Below are 6,861 nucleotides of genomic sequence, written 5' to 3'. Positions count from 1 at the left end.
AAGAGGCAGGACTCAGCAGCCAGGTGGACACCACAGGTGGGTCTGGCATGGGACGTGCACACATAGACATCAAAGGGGGCTTCAGCCCCTGCCCTTTTGCCCGTCTGTAAGATAACTGCCCTTTCTGTGGTGAAATAAATGCAAAATGCAACTCCTTTCCTTTCCAACATGCTGGAAGGCAGCGCATTCAGGAGAATTGCTTTTCTTTTATACCAAGTCTCCTGAACTTGAACATATTTGTTTTGAAATCCACTAGCTAAAGAGTGCTGGGTTGTGCCCCCAAAAAAGCTGATCTACAAGCTCTCAACGTGTCGTGTCGCGGTGCGACGCGTTGTGAGCTTGTAGATCTGCTATTTTCGCTGTTTTTGTCCAAAAGTGCCCTCTTACGGGATTTGAGCCCCTGCCCCTCTAACACTCTCTGCATGTCCCTGGGGTATGCAGGAAGCATGTTCATGACGTCTAGATATTAGATCTATAGGACATTTATTATGATATCTCTGCTGTCGGGGAGAAAACAACTCCAAAATGTTCATTAAAAAAAACTATTTTAGATAATGCACACTGCCTCATCAAAATTGATATTGTGACTTTATATATTGTCAATTACTATTCCCGACAGTGACGATAGATACATTATTTGGTAACACTTTACAATAATATGGCCATTAGCAGTCATTAGCATGACTCATTAAAGGGGCATTTCAAACATGTGAGATGCTCGATTCATACTTTGATTTTATCAGACACGCCCCCTCAATTACAAACACTAATTGTAATTTCAAACTCAAATTTGAATACCATGATGGATTCATCTAAAACATCCGTCCTTGGTTCAGGTGACTGAATACTGTAACACGTCTGCAGGGGCCATGCATTTTCTTTCTATAAATAAATAAAAAGGTATAATTGAAAAAACACAGCCCCCGACACCCAAACTATAGCCTAGTTAAAATAGCCGATCTACAAGCTCACAACATGTGGCTTCGCGCCGCATTGTGAGCTTGTAGATTGGCTATTTTCACTACTACCTAAACACTACATTTATGGAATTTTTTTGATTTTCTTTCTTTGATTTATTCATGACATTACTTTAAAAAAAATGTTTTTAATTCATGAAACTTTTTGCTTTTTTGAGATTTTCTTTCTTTTTAATGTCCTGAAATAGTAATAATTAAAAACAAAATGTAGTAAACAAAACATAAAGGGACCCATAACAATGTGTCCATGACCCACAAATGGGTCCCGACCCCCTATTTGGGAAACAGTGTTCTAAAGAACAAGTCTAAAATTCTAAATTTAAGGAAACACAGACATTTTGATCTGTAAGGGCAAACCTTACAGTATACAGTATACAAAAACCAATTGCAATGCTTAATATAATATTCAAATAGGGAAATCTTACCTGAAATAGGTTCAAAAGTAGGTCAACTTCATTACGCTTGCATAATGCATGGCTGCCAAATGAACTACTTTTCTGCAGTGCATTTGGTGCAACAGATAAACTACAACTAGACCCAAGCAGAATGTATTAGTAGAGACGATCCATGTTCTCTGTTACAGTGGAACTGATTTATTCTGATATTTGTCTCCTCAGCTCTCCAGACTGAATCACACAACACAACAGGTAAACAAAGAACACATTATTACTTGCGCAAGCAGAGGTTGGTTGGTTGGTTGGTTGGTTGGTTAGATGTTCATAAAACTTTCACTTATATATGTTTATTTTGATTTATTTTTAAATAGCTAAAATAGCCGATCTACATGCGATACGATGTTGCGATGTGTTACATAGACCAAAACTTACAAGCCCTAATAGATAGGAAAATAGTAGATCCACGAGCTCACGTTGTGGGCTTGTAGATCTGCTATTTTCACTGTCTTACTTTATTGCGTTGTGTGCTTGTAGATCGGATATATAGGAACAAGCAGGGAAAAAAGTTGAAATATGGAAATAAGAGGTTAACGATATATCCCAGGTGTGGTATTGACGATAATAAACACAGACATTCATAAATGAACTTCACGCATAACTGTCGATAGAACTGTGGCTTTTTCCTCTTATTGTGTAATGATATCCCAACAACTGCTTCCTGTGCCTCAGTGTTCAACAGCGCGTGTGACAGCGAAGAGTTCCTGTGTCAAAACAAAATATGTGTCCCCAAGAGCTTTGTGTGCGACCATGACGACGACTGTGGTGACGGCTCAGATGAGCTCAAGGAGTGTGGTGAGTGGACGCTTCTCATACTGAATGAATATGGATGTGAATTAATTTGGTCTCAGACGGATAGGAAAATATGTTGTGCCTAATGCGAGATCCTGTTAAAACGTTTCAAACATATTCACAATGTCAAGCTCTACTTCCTGTTCCTTCCAGAGTATCCACCATGTGACTCCAACCAGTTCCGCTGTGCCAACGGCCGCTGTCTCATCCAGAGAGCGTGGGAGTGTGACGGAGAGCTCGACTGTCACGACCGCTCAGATGAAGCTCCCAAGAATACTCGCTGCAAAGACCCAAGTAAGAAACGCACACGCACGTATACACGCACACGCACACACACACACACACGCACACGCTCTCTTGCTGCTCAGTGAAGTGGAATAGAAGTCCTGTCTCTTACAGTATATACTGTACCTATATATACTGTACCTGTGCATGTCAGAACTACTGGTGTGTCTTAAAGAAATACCCACGTCTCATGTGAGGTGGGGTCATTCCCCATACATATTATACGTTGTGGAGAGATACATCAATATTGATTGATTGATTGATTGATTGATTGATTGATTGATTGATTGATTGATTGATTGATTGATTGATTGATTGATTGATTGATTGATTGATTGATTGATTGATTGATTGATTGATTGAATGATTGATTGATTGATTGAATATAATATTAGACAGAAATGCAAACAGCACGAGTACAGTCAAACACAAAAAGTGGACTGGATGGATTGTTTCCATCAAGGTCTTATGCAAACAATAGAGAATACACTATTCTATATTACAAGGTAGGATATTGAAGATATCAGTCACACATTAAATGAATAAACAGATACATTAATAAGAGAACGTCAAACATCATCCATAGACATAACTATAGAACTGGCTTTTTGCTCTTATTCTATGATAATGGATTGACCTAAACAACTACTTCCTGTGTCTCAGGAAACCCGTGTGGCAGATACCAGTTCATGTGTCAAAATAAACTATGCATCTACAAGAGTTGGGAGTGTAACGGAAACAATGACTGTGGCGACAACTCAGATGAGGCTCACTGCCCAGGTAAGACGCACGCACGCGCGCACGCACACACGCACGCACACACACACACACACACACACACACGCACACGCACACGCACACACACACACACACACACACACACACACACACACACACACACACACACACACACACACACAGCTATGAGTGCACCTAACACCTAACATCTCCAAATACATTCCAGCAATGAAGACTTTGTGTCGTAAACTTTTACACGATCAGAATCACATTCATCTAAACCTCCTCTGCTTCCATTGCTCTTCCACTCCAACAGGGAAGAAATGTGATCATCACCCAGCCTATGTCTGTCACAACGGGAACTGTGTCCAGGAGACATTGCTGTGTGACGGCAAGGACGACTGTGGCGACGGCTCTGATGAGCTCAGCAGCTGCTCTGTTAACGAGTGTCTGAACAGCGAGCTGAGTGGCTGCTCCTCCCAGCTCAGCTGTAAAGACGTCAAGATAGGCTTCAAGGTATGGAATCAACAGCGCCATTTGACACAGATTCCACCAAGACACTGATGAAACACCTGGTCAGCATCACGCTCTGTTCCTGTCTCCTTACAGTGCACATGTCCCAGCGGCTTCCGTCTGAAGGAGAAGACGTGTGTGGACGTAGACGAGTGTAGCAGCTATCCTAATCCCTGCAACCAGCACTGCAACAACACACAGGGCAGCTTCCACTGTCTCTGTGTGGAGGGTTACCAGCTCAGCCCTGAAGACCCCACCATCTGCACGTCCACATCTGGTAGGAAACAGTGGGAGCTCAAAGCACTGAAAGCACATTGGTTGTCTATTCCAAGAATAGCAGATATACGTACATTATACAAGCTCATAGCGCGGCACTATGTGCCGAGCTATGAGATCGTATAGCCAGAGGCGGACTTACCGTCGGGCTAGGGTGGGTTGCAGCCCGGGGCCCCCGACTCGGGTGGCCCCCGGAAAATATTAAAAAGAATATATATACAGTATATTATTATTTTGTTTTTATTATAAAATTGTAAAGTATTGAAATCAAGTGAAATGTGTGCCTGCCTGTCTTTTTAGGGGCCTGGGTATCCCAAAATGAAAACAAAATAGCACAAATTATTTTCGCGGGTCGCGTGGCTGTGCCGCGCCAAAATTTGCTCCAGCCCGGGTGCCCTCTGCAAGGTAAATCCGGCTCTACGTATAGCTCTGCTATGTTTGAAAAAAAGTATGACAAATCTTTGAATATATATATCATTTTTAACTCAAATCTGTGCTTCTGGGGGTCCCTGTAACAAAATACTTTGAGATGGGGGCCAGTTACAGATCATTTTGGGGGTCCTTGACATGAATACTTTTGAGAACCACCGACATTTTTCAGAAAACTGTTTGGGTTTAGAAAACATTTGTAGAATCAGCCTCAGGTCTTCATGGGTTTAACTGCGTGTCTGTCTGTCAGAGAGAGAGAGAGACAGAGACAGAGAGAGGCCGCACCACGCCGAGCGGCCAACGCTGTGAAATAGTTTAGTGTCTGTCTGTCTGTCTGTCTGTCTGTCTGTCTGTCTGTCTGTCTGTCTGTCTGTCTGTCTGTCTGTCTGTCTGTCTGTCTGTCGAGCACAACAGCTGCTGTCACTGTGTGGGGAGTGAGGACTTTCTTCATCTTGTTTAAATATAAATACTGATGAAACTTTTAAATGAAACAAACATGTTTAGCTCAGCATCATCTGACTTGAATTAACTTGGCATATGATTAACATTTTTATAAGATGATTGGATCATCTGTGATAGTACTTTGTATAAGCATTGGTTTCATGTTGCGCTGCTGTCTCTGTCAGATCAATAACCTGTCGACATCAGTATCAGTGGGTAACACCCTTCGCTACGAAGCCCAGATCGTCCCAGATCCCTCTTACAAACTGCTGCGTACGACAGTACTACACAGTAGACCTAGTACTGAAGCTAAGAAGGCTTTCAGGAAATTGTTTTGCTTCTAAGTTCATTCATCCAGGAGGTGTTTTCCCGAAGCCAGATAAGAAGACTCGTAATGCTGTGCTCTTGAGAACCAACTTAAGTAGTGCTTCCTGAAAGCAGTTAGGTAGCAGCACGTAATGCTGTGCACTTGAGAACCAGCTGCTAAACTACTGAAGATACTGCATAAACTCAAAACCTTTTGGGGAAACAGGTTTTCTGCTATACGCAGTACCTTATAGGAGGCCTGAGTCTGACGTCTCTCTGAGTTGGTTATTTTAATTAAATTATGAATCTTTTTGTTGTCTCTTTTTGTCAATCTCTTTGTAACTGTTATTTTTGTCTATTTTAACGAGAACCCCTTTTGGTGTTTTAAGCATAATTTTGAACTTCTATTGAAAAATAGCAGATCTATAAGCTCATAGCGTGGCACCGAGTGCCGCGCTAAGACATTGTAGATCTGCTATTTTTGAAAAATCATGAAAATCTGGCGCACATCTTTGAATATATATTATTTGAGAGCGAACATTTTGAAGTCATATCTTTGCTTCTGGGGGGGGGGGGGGGGTCCCTGGAACAACATATTTTCAGATGCGGTTCGGCGGCCAATAACATATAGTTGTTGGGGTCCTTGACATGAAGTAATTTGAAAACCACTGAAAACTGTCATGATTTTAAAGATTCTGGTCTCAGTCCTAAATGGGTTAACATACATAGATACAGAGTTTAGTTTTATTTGCATTTTCTATTGTTGTATTGGCCTATTGTTTGTTTGTCTGATGTCACATGGCAGGAACAGGTATCTGTTTCTTTCTGTACTAATAGTGTGTGTTATTGGTCTAATACAATCTACGGTTGTGAATTATCATTCTTGGTAACTAACTCTAATATTTACATTGCTTTCTCATCTCTACTGTATGTAGTTTTATAAATGATGCTGTGTTCATGAATATGTTCTGTCTCTCCCAAACAAACAAATTAAGCATTGCATTTTACGCTAAATAAATGTGATTTTCTCTAGATGTGGAGCCCTTCCTCATCTTCACCACCGACAACAAACTGAATAAGATGAACTTGAACGGCTCCAACCACACTGTGCTCAAAGAGGTGAAAACCATTGAACATACTGTAACAACACATCCTATACACGCTTATACATCCACCAACCATAACACATTTGAGCCCCTAATGAACTGCATAGACGATATTAAAACCTGGATGAACCTCTTATATCTCAATAACAATAAAAGGGAAATCATCATCTTTGGACAACGCTCCAGTGGCTCCACCCCTCCTGTCAACAACCTCGGCCCCCTCACTTCCAATATCAACACAGGCGCAAAAGAATCTTGCTGTTATTTTCGATAATATTTTTAAATTTGACAAGCAGATAAGCTCTGTTGTCAAAACAAGCTTTTATCACCTACGCCTCCTCGCCAAGGTTAAACGCTGCCTCCCCCTCAAACAATTTGAAACGGTCATTCACTCCTTCATCTCCTCAAGGCTGGACTATTATACTAATACTATGGCATCAACCAATCCTCACTCCGAAGACTCCAATTAGTCCAAAATGCTGCTGTCCGCCTTCTCACCGGACCTACAAAGTTTGACCACATGACACCAGTCCTGATATCACGCCA

The 6,861-nt window shown here is 41.5% G+C and overlaps 1 long non-coding RNA gene across 1 annotated transcript in view; it reads left to right on the top strand.

Annotated features, from left to right (window-relative positions):
• Positions 1-2,178, top strand: part of LOC310866832 — a 2,230-nt gene extending 52 nt beyond the window's left edge. Inside the window, exons 1-3 of the long non-coding RNA XR_014569959.1 lie at positions 1-36; positions 1,595-1,624; positions 2,102-2,178. The exon at positions 1-36 is cut by the window's left edge and continues 52 nt beyond it. This is a non-coding gene — a long non-coding RNA (uncharacterized lncRNA). The remainder of the gene's footprint in view (positions 37-1,594; positions 1,625-2,101) is intronic.
• Positions 2,179-6,861: the final 4,683 nt, after the last annotated feature.

The sequence above is a fragment of the Protomyctophum parallelum genome (assembly GCF_964188405.1).
Source record: "Protomyctophum parallelum genome assembly, chromosome: 11".
NCBI classification, from domain to species: Eukaryota; Metazoa; Chordata; class Actinopteri; order Myctophiformes; family Myctophidae; genus Protomyctophum; species Protomyctophum parallelum.
This window is presented reverse-complemented; position numbering and strand designations above follow the sequence as displayed.